At 36.7% G+C, this 16,443-nt stretch overlaps 1 pseudogene across 1 annotated transcript; it reads right to left on the reverse strand.

The window, feature by feature from the left end:
• Nucleotides 1–594: 594 nt before the first annotated feature.
• On the reverse strand, nt 595–16,223 carry LOC137734689 (MADS-box protein AGL42-like; annotated as a pseudogene). The gene is made up of 8 exons (XR_015964209.1): nt 16,085–16,223; nt 15,462–15,656; nt 13,267–13,348; nt 1,954–2,015; nt 1,762–1,861; nt 1,615–1,656; nt 1,120–1,161; nt 595–958 (listed from the first exon to the last, which is right to left on the reverse strand). The product of XR_015964209.1 is annotated as an MADS-box protein AGL42-like (transcript).
• Between the last annotated feature and the right edge of the window lie 220 nt (nt 16,224–16,443).

Raw genomic sequence — 16,443 nt, forward strand, 5'->3', positions numbered from 1 at the left:
TTTATATTTTCTTAATAATTAGTGTGGAAATAAAATAAAAGTAGTTAGATCCATAAAGACACATCGGCCGGAAGCCTGGAAGTATGTTTTGGATCTGCAGCTGTCAACCAAGGTCAATCACGTACGTCCACCTCTTGCCTAAATAAAGAAATGAAATTTGTCGAATGGCTCGGCCCATTTAAATGGGCCACAAAGGAGAAAATAGGTGTAGAGGATTTGAATTCGAAAATAAGAGACCGTATGAGAGATGCAGGTTCCAAGAAAACAACATCCAAGTGGAGTATTTATTCATACATCAATTTTTATCTTTCACATATGAAAAAAATTTGTGTAAATCTTTACTTGCTATTAGATTTTGCTGAGTGACACTACAATCCATTCAAAACTCGCCACATGGCAAATCTTGAATATACTCTTTTATATTTACAACTCTCATAAATATTTTTTTACTAATTCATGAAAAATTTATCAATATTCTCGTTCAGTTGAGGGGTTGGTTTGTCAAAAATACTTTTTAAAAGATGGTCACATGGTCGTTCACTGTGACAATTTAATGAGTTCATTGACCGATTTTTCACGGAATGATCAAAATGATTTACAAAAGACAAAACTCAAGATCACTTCTATCAATTTTCATTGTCAGAAAACATAGTTGGAAATTATGCCAATCTCATAATCATTTTTCCTAAAAAGCCTTTTAATTGTTATGGCATTGTCTTTAGAGATTATTGACAAGCATTATTATTTATCTGATGTACGTTGACATTAGACTGCGATGCGATCAACAGCGCGCATTATTAGCGATCCAATGAACAATTCAGTCTCCACCCCAGAACTCGTGCTACTTTGGCCCCTGTAGCTTACATAAGCAGAAGCAAGCTCCTGCTTTTTCACAGCGTGCAGGAGCAAAAGCTCTTTCTCTTTGAGCTGAAAACTCCATCAACGGCTTTGCACCACACTGATCATATCATTATTGTGCAGATAAATAAGCAAGAAATACCAGAAAGAAAGAAAAATCATAATGGAAATCAGGAAACAAAAGCACCTCAAACGTCATGCACAGTACGTAGTTGTTAGTAATTAAATGGAAACAGTTCAAAAGGATTTAAAAACGTTTACCTCTTCACATAACTGCGCATTCTCTTGTAACAGGAACCTCTCCTGATTTTAGAGGAGAGAAAGATTGTAAGAACATAGAACTAGTGAAGCAGTTGAACAATGTATGTATAGAGCTCTACAAATACTATTAATGGTTAGAGAGCTGTTATTGACTCTCCAAAACAAGTTATTAGGCACTCTGAATTTTTAATACATAACAGAAAATTGGAAAATTGGCCTAGTTGATCATTTTCAAATCTAATTGTTGAAATGATCAGTTTTCTAGTGTCGTCAATATTTAAATTTTACAGTTTAACAGTTGTTGAAATGATCAGTTTTTCAGTATGTCGTCAATATTTAATTTTCATCAATTTCAACAATTGGAATGTGATTTTTTTTTTTCTTTTCATTTTAGCCAATTTTCCAAAAAAATTTATACAATACATGTGGGATAACAGCTTTGAAGTGCTAATAACATCACCTTAATAGTTTTGTAGCAGTACATTAAGTAAATACCTTTCCCTTAAGTTGTTCTAGCTGCTCCATGTATAATTGAGCCTGGAATCACTTCAAGTTAGTTAAATTTCAAAAGGAAAATAAAAATCCATTTAACTGATAAGAGTTGGAGGAAAATGGAATTGTGATCATCATCAGCTGAAATACCTTCCTCTCTGTTATGCTGCATAAGCTTCGTCCCAGCTGGCTACTGATCTCTTGGAGTTCTTCAACAGAGCAAAAATCCAAACCATTTCCCGAATACTTCCTAAGACATACAAATTTCAGAGTTTAGGAAAACCTGAAACGTCAGTTGAGTAAAAAAGTGCAGGAGAAGATGATAAAAATTAAGCCATAAACCGTTGAGAAGCTTCTAGGATCTCTATCTTCTTGGCCATAGTAGCTGATTCATGCTTCAAGTGCTGCATGCACATGCAGATTAATTAGTTTTTTCTCAGCCAAAATTTGTCTCATATATGAGGTTAGGTAATCAAGAAATCACTCCTTTTTGCATTACATTTTTTTTAAGCTATTGAATTGAATGAATAAAAGAAAAATTAAAAGAGAGTGTAGAAATTCAAAAGAAACGTGAAAATCATTTATGTAATAAAATTGTGTAAAATGATCAGTCACAACTAAAGAGTATACACATTGTGAAATGTGATATATAATCCTCCTATAGAGTACAAACGCATGGAAACATGCTTAGGTGTGAAAGGATTTGCTAATAGTTAACCTAATCAACAACTTGAAGACCGCTCCTCAGTTTCCTTTCTTTTTTCCTTTCTCGTTTGATAAGTATGTATCGGCTTATCAGGTTTCAATATTGTAAAATAATGATGATGCTAAGATGAGGAAGGACAAAATCCAAAAAACTTCCTAGCAATCCTATGGTACACGTAGTATACATATTAACATATACAATTGTGTGCATGTATGGTACTGATTTTCACATAGGTACAATATAATTATAACGCACAATTGACACACAGAATCTCTTAAACAATTAGTTCTGGATTATACTGAAAAGAAAGGTGCCTAACATAAGCAAAGGAAGAGAAGCAATAAGAACCATCGCAGGCAAGTGATCCCAAAACCACTTCCCAGGAAAGTAGACTGTCGAGGCTTAAGTGCTTCTGTGCCCACTGAACACAATAGTCCTTTTTCCAATGCCCTATGGAAATACAAGAGATTCCAGGGCATACAAAGCACCCAGAAATGCCCCTTGTTTAAATGAAGTTACGGTATAATAAAAAGGCTATATCTTCATTGGGGTTCAAGTTCGGCAAATGCAAGGGGTGGTAGCTTATTACATGCACCATGCATGTTCCTCTAGCACGGTAGTAAAAACGAATTTTTAGTCCAGGTTGATATGAAGAAATGAGTCTGAATTTGCTCACCACCCTTACTGGGGGGTGAGCGTTAATAAGGATAAAATTGTAAATAGATGAGTTTGTTATAAGGTTGTTAAAACAGCCCTTATAATTAGCTAATGATTAGTTAGTTAATGATGTACTTAGTTAGTAGCATAAGTGGGTATACCATTTGTTGTGCGGAAGCGTCAACCAAGTGTGAGTGAAAAATAAACCACAATAACTGACAAAAGATAAATGGAACAATACCAACAAGAACACCAAGATTTATACTGGTTCGGCAATGCCTACATCCAGTTTGGAGACGACGGAGTATTCCACTATAATCAATGAGAACATACAATAGTGTTTATCACTCAATTTCCCAAAGACCCGAATAACCCAAACTCTCACACTTACAATAGGAAGAGAAAACCAAAAATACAAAGCAAGACAATTTGAGAAAATTCTTCTCTATACCAAATGGCTTCTTGCTATTTTTCTCTCTTCCTTTCTCCTTGATGTTTTTGAGTTATGCCTACACCTCCTTTTATAGGCCAAAGGCCTCTCATCAAGTCAAAAGAATTAGGCATAAGTGCATCCATTCTTTGACCACAAATTAGGCATAAGAGCATCCATTTTATTTCCCACATGTAGCATACCAACCATCAATTTTGACCACAAAAGTAGCCAACATCATTTGTTGGTTTTAGACTACTTTCTACTTTGTTTGAGCCAACAATCAACAATCTCCACCTTGGCGCAAACCCTTTAAGTAGATCTCCCAATAGTCGTCTCCCACTCCCCCATGGGGCAATCAACAAATTTTACAAATGCCAATCAAGTCTAAGCAGTGCTTAAACTTGAGCAACTTAAGCCCGATCGTAAATCGATCAAATCGCTTGTACCATTGTCTTGGAGACTGCTTCAAGCCATACAATGATTTTTCCAATTTGCAAACCCAATTTTCCTTTCCAGCAACCTTAAAACCTTCTGGCTGAGACATATAAATCTCTTCCTCCAAATCACCATGTAAGAACGCAGTCTTGACATCAAGTTGGGCCAACTCAAGATCAAACTGCACAACCAAAGCCAACAGAATACGAATAGAAGAATGTTTTACTACAGGAGAAAATACCTCATTGTAGTCAATGCCTTCTTTCTGAGCATAGCCTTTAGCTACCAATCTGGCTTTGAATCTTACATTGTCTTTTCCCAAAGATTCCATCTTTTTGGCATACACCCATTTACAACCAATTTCTTTCTTCCCCTTTGGTAACTGAACCAGCTTCCAAGTCTTATTTTTATGAAGAGATTTCATCTCCTCATCCATAGATTTCTTCCACAACTCGTACTCTGAACTCATGACAGCTTCTTTGTAGGTGGATGGAATATCATCTTCAATAACGGGAAGTGCATATGCCACAATATCAGTAAATCGAGCAGGCTTTCGAATTTCCCTTCTCGATCTTCTGGTTGCAATATAGTCTTGTTGCTGTGGAGGCTCTTGGGTAGGTGCCTCCTCTTCATCATCCTCGTCCTCATCATCATGATTAACTGTAGGACTAGTGTCTGTAACATCAGACCTTACTGGAACAACTGGAGTCTTCAGTAACTCCACCTGCTTTGAGCTACTCATGGTCTCGGTTGTTTCAGTTTCACCTTCATGCTTGTTCTGATTAACCATAGCAGCCTCATCAAAGGTCACATCTCTGCTTACAACAAATTTCTTCTCATCTGGACACCAAAGTCGGTATCCCTTCACGCCAGTGCTAAAGCCCATAAATAGAGCTTTCTTTGCTCTTGGGTCCAACTTGCTTTCTCTGACATGATAGTAAGCAGGACAACCAAATATGTGTAAGAACTTGTAATCAGTACAAGGTTTACCAGACCATACCTCCATGGGCGTTTTGCCCTCATTCGCAACAGCTGGCAATCGATTAATGAGATGGCTTGCATAAGTAATTGTCTCAGCCCAAAACGCCTTGCCTAATCCAGCATTAGACAACATACACCGAACTTTCTCAAGCAAAGTACGGTTCATGCTCTCCGCCACCCCATTCTGTTGCGGTGTCTCCCTAACCGTGAAGTGCCTCACAATACCCTCATCTTGACAAACTTTCAAGAAAGGATCAGACTTATATTCACCCCCATTGTCTGATCTGAGAGTCTTGATCTTTCGACCGCTTTGCGTTTCAATCATCTTTTTCCACTTCAGGAATATCTTCAAGACTTCATCTTTACGCTTCATGGTGTACACCCATATTCTTCTAGAGAAGTCATCAACAAAGGAGACAAAATAATGGCTACCTCCCCAAGATGCATTCTTGGAAGGTCCCCAAACATCAGTGTGAACATAATCAAGAATGCCTTTAGTGTGGTGAATAGCAGTGCCAAATTTTACTCTAGTTTGCTTACCCAACACACAATGCTCACAGAATTCCAATTTGCATGCCTTTGCACCTTTCAACAAGCCTTGCTTCACCAATCCTTGCAACGCTTTTTCACCAGCATGCCCTAGACGCATATGCCATAACCTCGTGGTGTCTGTGCTATCTGCGTCAGCAGCTTCGGTGACAGCTGCTTCACCAATAACTGTACTCCCCTTCAAGAAATACAAGTTATTTCGTCTTGTACCTTTCATCACCACCAGTGCCCCGTACACAGCTTTAAGAACTCCACCCTTCATGGTGATCTTGAGACCCTTGGATTCCAATGCACCCAGTGAGATAAGATTTTTCTTCATATCCGGTACATACCGAACATCACTTAATTCTCTGACTGTTCCATCATGCATCTTCAAACAGATTTTGCCTATCCCTTGTGTTTTGCAGGCATTATCATTACCCATCAAAACAACTCCACCATCCAGCTCCTCGAAGCTAGAAAACCATTCTCGAATGGGACATATATGATAGGTGCAACCTGAATCCAAAATCCACTCCTTGGAGTGACCATCAGCAGATGAACTAGCCAAAGCAAACTCGAAATCATCATCTCCAGATTTTGCAATATTTGCTTCAGAACCCGCTTTCTCTTTGTTCTTCAATTTGGGGCAGTCTCTCTTCCAATGACCATTTTGGCGGCAAAAGGCACATTCATCTTTAGCAGGAAACTTCCCTCGTGACTTTGAACGAGATTGTCCCCGCTTCACATATTTTCTTTCCACTGTTCGACCCCTTGCAACAAGTGCCTCGGTTTGTGAATTGTGAGTCTTTAGTTCCTTCTTTCGACACTCATGATTCACCAATGCCGCAGACACCTCATCAAGTTTCACCTCGGATTTTCCATACAACAAAGTAGTTGTCAAATGATCATAATCATCAGGCAATGAATTTAACAAACATAGTGCCTTGTCCTCGTCAGGAATTTTCACATCAAGGTTTGCTAAATCAGCAAGTATTTTATTATAATCATTGAGGTGTTCATGCATAGAAATACCTGGACTATACTGAAATCGGAAGAGTCGCTTCTTCAAGAAGAGCCGATTTTCTGCGCTCTTGGTCATATACTTCTCCTCCAATTTTGTCCATAACTCCTTAGCAGAAGTTTCCTTCATATACGGGTATTTCAACTCCTTATCAAGGAACGATCGAATAGCAGCACAAGCATGAAGATTAATTCGTGTCCACTGCTTGTCATCAATATCTTCTGGTTTATCTTCCAGAACCATATCCAACTCTTGTTGATACAACACATCCATAACTTCACATTGCCACATACCAAAATTATTAGAGCCATTGAATTTATCAACCTCTAACCTTGTAGTAGCAATTTGATGTCTATTGGATGTAGACGCCGACGAAGACGATGTCGACTCCTTCCCCTTCACAGATTCATCTTTATCTCCAGCCATCTACTCGGCACTATTCACGGGACTGTAGCGCCAACAAATTTTTCACTCCCACGAGAACGCCTAGTCGAAACACTAGGCTCTGATACCACTTGTTGTGCGGAAGCGTCAACCAAGTGTGAGTGAAAAATAAACCACAATAACTGACAAAAGATAAATGGAACAATACCAACAAGAACACCAAGATTTATACTGGTTCGGCAATGCCTACATCCAGTTTGGAGACGACGGAGTATTCCACTATAATCAATGAGAACATACAATAGTGTTTATCACTCAATTTCCCAAAGACCCGAATAACCCAAACTCTCACACTTACAATAGGAAGAGAAAACCAAAAATACAAAGCAAGACAATTTGAGAAAATTCTTCTCTATACCAAATGGCTTCTTGCTATTTTTCTCTCTTCCTTTCTCCTTGATGTTTTTGAGTTATGCCTACACCTCCTTTTATAGGCCAAAGGCCTCTCATCAAGTCAAAAGAATTAGGCATAAGTGCATCCATTCTTTGACCACAAATTAGGCATAAGAGCATCCATTTTATTTCCCACATGTAGCATACCAACCATCAATTTTGACCACAAAAGTAGCCAACATCATTTGTTGGTTTTAGACTACTTTCTACTTTGTTTGAGCCAACAATCAACACCATTACTATATATACCAAAGTTGTAATCTTATTGGTTTATGAAATGAAAGCATAACATTTCTAAACATTTCTATCATGGTATCTCTTGCCTGCGTCTACGACCTTCGATCCTCTTCTCTCCGCTTCCTGCTTCTCGCTCTTCTTCTTCTCTCTTCGAAGCTCAAAACCCTAGCTTTTCAGCCATGGCGACCTCTGGCTCCCCTTCTTCTTAATCTGCCTCTCCTATTCATCCCGCTAAGATGAATTCTTGCCCTAATTCTTCACAATCCTCGGCAATTTTGTCGATCACGATCCAGAATATTGGATCTCTAGTTCTGATTAAGCTCACAACGCGAACTATCTTACCTGGAGTACTTTGTTCGCTCCAATCTTCCGCTAGTACAATCTCACAGGTATCGTTGACAGCACGATGCATGCTCCATCGAAATTTCTTCTTAACTTGTCTGGAAATTGCACTGCCACTCTGAATCCACAGTACGTTGAATGGTTTGAGAATGATCAAAACATCTTGATATAGATTAACTCTACGCTCGAGGATGCTCCCATTACATACACTGTTGGTGTCTATTCGGCTCGTGAGCTATGGTCGAAACTGGAATCACGACTGGCAACCGCATCGCAATCCCAGATTCACGAGCTTCGTTTTCATCTTCGTACCATCATGAAGGGTGATTCTACGGCTGCAATCTATCTTTAACAAATTGAAGAAATTGCTAATGCCGGAGCTCCGATCGAAGACTCTGAGTTGATCTATGTGATTTTACATGGTTTGCCCTCTGAGTATGAATCGTTCATTGATGTTATTCAGTTCAGGCTTGGTTCCACCACCATTGATGAACTTCATGGACTACTTTTGAGCAAGAAACTGCAATTAACTACTCGCAAGAAAGTCTCTCCGCCAGCACTGATTTAAGCATTTAATTCTTTTGCTGGCCTTCTTCCAACACCAATTGGTGACTTTGGATCACAGGCATTCTTTACTCATAGTGGATCAAATCTAAATTCCTATGGTGCTTCATATCGTGGACATTCTTCTAATCCTAGGCCTTACAATACTAGTGGTACTCAAAGAAATCATCAAGGCTTTCAAGGCAATCCAAGATTTCATCGAGGCAGTCGGGGTACTCGCATAAATAATTGTGGTTCTCGTTCTAACTACAACTTTTCTACCGAAAAGATCTCTTGCCAAATTTGTCGCCAAATGGATCATGAAACTGCAGAGTGTCCACAACACATGAATCCACACTCGGCACCAAGAACTCTCAAACCGCATACAATGCAACTACTACTCCCACATGGTTGCTTGATTCTAGAGCTAGTTCGCACATGACCAACTCTTATAGCAGTTTGCAAAGTCCTGAGCCATATAATGGACTTGAACAAGTTTATATCGGTAATGGCAAGGGTTTGGCTATACTTAACTCTGGATCTTCTACACTTAACACTGCCTCTCATTGTTTTGCTCTAAAAATTGTCCTGCATGTTCCTCATCTTAAGCAAGATTTGATTTCTGCCAATTAATTCATACTTGATAATTGGTGCTCTATTCACTTGTATCCTTTTCACTTCATTGTGAAGGACCTTTCTTCGGAGAAAACGCTCTTTAAAAGTCCTGCACCACTTCTTTCTGTTAATGGATATTGATATTACATTATATTTGTTGATGATTATACGAAATATACTTGGTTCTTTCCTCTTAAATCCAAGTCTGATGTCTTTGACACTTTTGTACATTTCAAACCTTTGGTTGAAAATTTGCTCAACTCTAAGATTGTGACTCTAAGATCTGATTCTGGAGGGAATTTCTAAGTTCCAAATTTCTCCATTACCTTCAATTGCATGGCATTTCACACTAGTTTAGTTGCCTTCACACACCAGAACAAAATGGTTGTGCTGAGCGCAAGCACAAGCATCTAGCTCTACTAGTAGCATCCAAGGTTCCTCATTCTTAATAGGATGATGCATTTGCCACAACCATCTATCTTATTAACAGACTGCCAATAGCCACCAAATCATCTCCTTGGGAATTATTATTTGGTCAAGCTCTATATTATACATCTCTGAAAATATTTGGTTGTAGGTGTTTTCCATGGTTGAAGCCTTAACCAACTCCAAGCTCGATCCCAAAAGCAAGGAATGCATCTTCTTGGGTTATAACTTGAATCATTAAGGCTACAAGTGTCTTAATCCTGTCATTGGTCAATTATACATCTCAAGACATGTGATCTTTGATAAAGCTACCTTTCCTTTTGCTTAAAAGGAAGTTCATTCAACAATCTTAGTCCTGTACCAATTCATCTACATCATAGAATCATAACACCATTCCTAATACCTTAACTTTTCCCTTTATCTCTCATTCTCTTAATCCTACACCTTTCCCTACATCTCCACCCTCACCTTCCCTTCTTCCTACATCCTCCTCACCAACACACCCAACTCCAATTCCCAATACCATTTTTGTCTCTAATAACATTGCTTAACCTCCATTACCTATCAACACTCATCCCATGCAAACCAGATCAAAATCTGGCATCTTCAAACCCAAAGCCCTTTTGGCAACCAAACATCCTCTCCATTCTGATATATCCCTAGTTTATACCCCTAACAACTTATCTTCAGGCCCTCAAATTACCTCATTGGAGGAAAGCAATGGAAGAGGAATTCAATGCCCTCATTCAAACTGGAACTCGGTCTCTAGTTCCTACTAATTCTTCTCAAAACTTAGTTGGTGCAAAATGGGTATTTCGAATCAAACAAAAACCTGATGGTACCATTGACTGGTACAAAGCAAGGCTTGTTGTCAAAGGTTTTCATCAGCAACAAGGCTTGGACTACACTGAGACTTTTAGTCTAGTTGCTAAGCCTGTCACCATAAAGGCTGCTCTTCACTATGGCTGCTAAATTCGACTAGTTTCTCAACCAACTTGCTGTAAGTAATGTATTTTTGCATAGTAACTTAACTGAGTTTGTGTTCATGATACAACCACCTGGGTTTGAAGATCCTACCAAACCTCATCATGTCTGTCACTTACACAAGTCTTTGTATGGGTTGAAGCAAGCCCCCAAGGCTTGGTATGAGAAGTTGACCACTGCTTTAAAGTCTCTTGGATTCTTCGGTTCACAAAATTATCACTCTATATTTGTCAAGAGGTATCCAGCATTAGTTTTCACATTGGAGTATGTTGATGACATCATTGTCACTGGTCCTAATGCTCAACTCTGTTAAGACATCATTTCTCAACTCAGTGGCTTATTTCCCATTAAGGATCTTGGTCCACTTCTTACTTTCTTGGTATTGAAGTTCATCAATCCTCATCTGGTATATTTCTGTCTCAGCAAAAGTACATCTTGGATCTTCTCACCAAAGCTCACATGGAAGGTTCCAAGCCTTGTGTTACAACTCTCAGCACCACGAAATTGGATCATGAGTCTCCCATGTATGCTAATCCTGCAGAATATCGATCTTTGGTTGGTGGACTCCAGTATTTAACCTGGACCAAGCCAGATTTATCGTTTGTAGTGGACCTATTATGCCAATTCATGCAGCATCCAAGACAGTCTCACTTTCAGGCAGTCAAGCGTATTCTTCGATATCTCAAGGGCACATTGTCCCTTGGTTTATGGTTTCCCAAGTGCTCCAAACCTCTCACTCTCACTGCATTCTCAGATGCTGATTGGGCAGGATGTAGCATTGATCGCCGATCTATTGGTGGTTTTTGTATCTACCTAGGTGATTGCCTTATCAACTGGAGCACAAAGAAGCAACCCACTATGGCTCGTTCATCCATAGAAGCTGACTATCGATCCTTTGCGAACATTGCAGCTGAATTGACATGGATCTGCAAGCTTCTGGTTGATGTTGGATTTGTTCTTCCTTCTACTTCCACATCTTTGGTGTGATAATATTTCTACCATTTCATTGGCTAGAAACCCAATTTTCCATGCAAGAACAAAGCATGTGGCAATTGATTATCATTACATCCGAGAACAAGTGCTCACCAACCAAATCAATGTTCTATTTGTCTGCGCACAAGACCCAGTTGCAGATATATGTACTAAAACATTGTCCAAGCAAAGATTCATGCTCCTCAGAAACAACCTCTCTACGGTTACCTTCCCTCGGTTTTAGGGGGGATAATAAGGATAAAATTGTAAATAGATGAGTTTGTTATAAGGTTGTTAAAACAGCCCTTATAAGCTAATGATTAGTTAGTTAATGATGTAATTAGTTAGTAGCACAAGTGGGTATATCATTAGTATATATACCAAAGATGTAATCTTATTGGTTTATGAAATGAAAGCATAACGTTTCTAAACACTTCTGCTCTACGTTTAACGGTTTAATCATGCTTCGCTAATTGAATTTTCATATATATATATAACAAAGAAAAATGTTATGAAGACCTCAGTTTTTACATATTCCTTTCTAATTTCCTCGCCTCATATTTAAAATTATTTTAGGGGATAATTTAGTTGCGGTCCCTGTTCCTAACTGTTATAGACTTAAACCTTATGCATTTTAGATTTTTTATTGAAGTCCCTCTCCTGCTACATAAATGACATAATAATAAAGGAGATGCAATAATACTAATAAAGACTCAACTGTTTTTTTTTTTTTTTTATTTTTGCTTTCATTTACACTATCAATTTAATTATTTAAAATTGCTTATGGGTTTTGATTAAAATAATAATAATAATTGCTTATGGGGAGCATTCTAGATTATTAAAAAAAATATTTTATTTATTTTATTTTTATACAATGAGTACATTTATATAATAAAATTTAGCTACATTTTATATATAAAAAATTGGTACATTTACATAAAAATGTGGGTACATTTTATATTTTAAAAAAAAACAATGGTACATTTTAGATTAAAAAATAAATATATTTTACATTAAAAAATGGGTACATTTTACATAAAAAAATGTTAATTACATAAAAAAATAGGGATACATTTTACATATAACAAAGTGGTACATTTGTAAAAAAAATTAGGTACGTTATAAATAAATTGTGGGTACAAATAAAAGGTTAAAAAAATTATGAGTACAAATAAAAGTTTAAAAAATAAGGGACAAAAAGAAATTAATATATGAGTACAAATTAAAATTTAAAAGAAAATTGGTACAATTTAAAAAATGATTGCAAATTAAAAATGGGTACAAACTAGAAATAGAAATATATGATAAAAAGTTTAGCCATAAATATAATATATCAAATGTAACGTTTCTAACGCTAAATGAATATATTTAAAAATAAAACTTAATTATTTTGACATGTAAATATTTTGTTTTTGAATAATTAATGGCATTTGTTAAAACCGAAGGACCTTGATCAAAATTTGAAAATGAATAAAGTTTTTATTATCAATGCTATTTCTGTTAACGTTAGAAATCATCAATGCTAAAATGCTTCATACCACCTAAAAATAAATAGAAACAAACTAGATGACTGGTGGGATCGGAAAAGGGTACTGTAACACTAATTCTTTCAGTTCACTAGGAGGGTATTGCAAGTGTAGGAGGCAGGACGCAGGCCTTCCATTGATTAAGCTGCACATTTCTGATCTTCTTCTCTGTTGAGTCAATTCATTCTCATACTGGCGTAAAAAAACCTTCCTCTCTTTGACTTTATTTCAATTCCATACTTAGGTTTAGTTGTATGAATAACAAGAGAGGAAGGCGGAGAGAGTTGTTGATTTAGGGTTTAATTTCGTCTATCTAATGAAAGATTCACCACATCAAGATATTGCAAGTTTTATAACTAACTCTGAAATCTAAAGACGGATTTTCAAATTCCAAGATAGAGCTTCTAACCTGCACATATTGTTCCACTTCAGCCATGTTGATTTCCCCTCCATTTACATGTTTGTGGAATCGTTCTATAGTCTGGTGCATGCTGAAGCATCCAGAAATCGAGAGGTCAAAACCAAATAATGACAAAATTAGATAGTGCTCCATTCATTACAATATCTCTTAACAAGAAGATATATATACTTGATGTTACGCAATGGTTCAGGTTTTCCATTCACTAAGTGTCAAGGAATAGCAGAAAACATAATTATGATTCAGAAGTACTTCCTTGGTGAAAAATTGACTGTTTAAAACAAGGGAACACAACAAAAATTGACTGTTTAAAACAAAGGAACAAAACAATCTTTAAAGTTAATATTTGATACAAATCTTAAGACCATTAGACTAGCTCACTCTTAACGGTTGAGATGTAATCTGACATGAAAGCTAATTTAATTATAAGTTTTAAACAATATGATTATAAAATTTTGAACATTTCAATTATGATTTTCTCTCTATCATTTACTATCTCCATTAATTATATGTTTCATCTCTCCTTCCCACTTTCCTCATTTTTATGACCTGCTCGTTCTCTCTCTCTTCTCAATTTTTTTTTTTTTTTTTTTTTTTTTTTTGGTCTCTTCGTCCTCCAATTACTTTTGTAACTTTGTTGGACTGTAAGGTATTATGAGATGGAATATGATATCAAACGTACTGGATTTGTCTTTAAGGATAAGAACTTAAGAAGATCGAATTTTTCATCATTTTCTCAAAGTTTTGTTCAACCTTACATGGTTTTTTATATTTCCTAAGTTGGAGGCATAACATCATAAAATCTATTGTACATTTCATTCAAATTCATGAGTTATAATAAAAATGAACAAACCCCTTTCATCACAATACGGGAACGGATAAACATATATAAAAGTGCATACACAGCCTATAGGCCAGTATAAACATTTCCAAATACTTATTCTAGATCATTAGTGACTAGTGCTCTTCCCATATTTATAAACATTATTGTCTCGAATATCTTTTTTTTAAGAGCAACAATAAAGTGATTTCATTGATAGAAACCGAACAATACAAGAGGGTGCTATATTAGGTACATACATATTCTCTAGTGACCAAATCTTTGAGCTGAAGAGAAATTTGCACAACTAATTCATCAAATAAACCTCTGTATAGCTACCACCAACGATTACCACAAACATGAATAACAAACAATACAAATCTAACACAAAGACAATAGAAACGTCAGATTTGGTGCCAAATGCCCACGTAAAGCCATCAAACACGAACAACAAACAATACAAATTGAATGCAAAGAAGATGGAAACGTCATATTTGGTAATGAGTACCCACACAAAGCAATCACTCAAACAAGTGAGGCCACAACCACCATTGCTAAAACAGCAAGGCCACAACAGATTGCCTAAGCAACCACAAAACCCATCACAAAACAATAAAACTAGCTAATTTGAGAATGGAACCACTAATCAGTTTGTCTTCATAGCAAAAGGTACACCGCTTCTAGACAAATCTACCACCTCCATTGAAAAGACACCACAGATGTGGCCAAGAAATCTCATTCAATCCGCACGGCGAAAAATCTACATAGATTGATAGAAAAGACACAAATGCTTCTTGAAATCTAATGCACCATATAGCAATCATTCAGAACTATAAAGGACCAGGCTACTACTATCTCCAGTGAAATTGTGTTGATCATCCATATGCAATCATTCACAAACTAGTAAGTATAAATTCAACCTCATCATATGTGGATGAATTTTCAAATTTTATGTGAAATTCCTCCTATTCGTTCCGGGCAATTGGTTCCTTCAGTTTCAAACTCAAACCGGCAGCTGATGTGCCGTTCACATTAACTATATGCAAACTGGAAGGAAGATAACTAGAGCAGCTGGTGAGATGAACAAAATTGGTCAGTGGGAGTACTATAGGATATGTCTGGTGCACTGACCTTCATCTAGGTCAGGGGCCACATCTTTTTGGGATGTACTTGATTAAATATATTGATAGAAAGCTCGAAAGATCTGTAGAATATTTCCCCCTAGCCACAAGCTCAACTACATGTAGACGTTTTATGATGTTTACTTCATATATTTATTTATTTATAAAATTATTAAACATATAAAATAAAAGAAAGATGGGGATTCAAGAATTTAAATATAAGGTATTTAACAAAAGAAACGTACTCAGAGCTGGAGAACTCATCGATCCTGCCTTTCTGAGAGAAGATGATGACTGCAACTTCAGCATCGCAAAGTACCGAAAGCTCAAAAGCTTTCTTTAACAACCCGTTTCGACGTTTCGAGAAGGTCACTTGCCGGCTGGTGTCCTTCTCAATTCTTTTAATCTCAATCTTCCTTTTCACCATATCCTAGCTTTGCCTAAATCATCGTCGATCACCATAATTAATAGCAAAGTAAAAAAACATCCTATAAAATTGGTGAAAATATGCCGCATGTATAGCTCAAAAAGCTAGCCAAATGATTTCTTTAAAAGGCTAGTGAAATGATTTCTTTAAAAAGCTAGTGAAATGATTTCTTTAGTAGCATTATTAAGAAAAAGATTTGCAATCTGCACACCGGAAAGATTTGAATCAGTGATCCAACACTAGAAAGATGACAGATTTGTGAAGAACGCTGACAGCAAAGAAAACCCAGGAGAGGGCTTGTTTTGAAACCCCAAATAAGTTCTAAAAAAATGCAAATTATGGATGAAATTCCCAAAAGGATGTATATAGAAGAAAACCCCCAAAAACATGTACGATTAAGTTTCTGAAAATGGAAAGTAGAGACCCATAAGTATTACTTACTGAAAGGACACAAGAAAACACCCCAAAAAAGAGCAGCCAGGACACGGTGGTATTGGATTGGAAAGAATACAGAGATGGAAAATAGATCAGAAACCCTAGAAATAATTTCACTGAGACGGGAAACGCAGAGAAGGATCTTTTTATCTGATTGTAGACTCGTTTTTAATAAAGTTAAAATTTCACTATAAAATCAATTGGCAATATGAAAAGAAGTTGAATATGAAAAGTAATTCAACTTCTCTTGTAAGCTCATGCAATGTTTCTCGTCTCATCATTGTGAGATTCATTCTTAACACATTTTTTTCATGTAACGAATTTTTAAACTTAACACGTGAACAATACAATTACATTCGAGAAGG

The sequence above is a fragment of the Pyrus communis genome, chromosome 7 (genome assembly GCF_041283825.1).
Source record: "Pyrus communis isolate YQ-2024b chromosome 7, ASM4128382v1, whole genome shotgun sequence".
In the NCBI taxonomy this organism is placed as follows: domain Eukaryota; kingdom Viridiplantae; phylum Streptophyta; class Magnoliopsida; order Rosales; family Rosaceae; genus Pyrus; species Pyrus communis.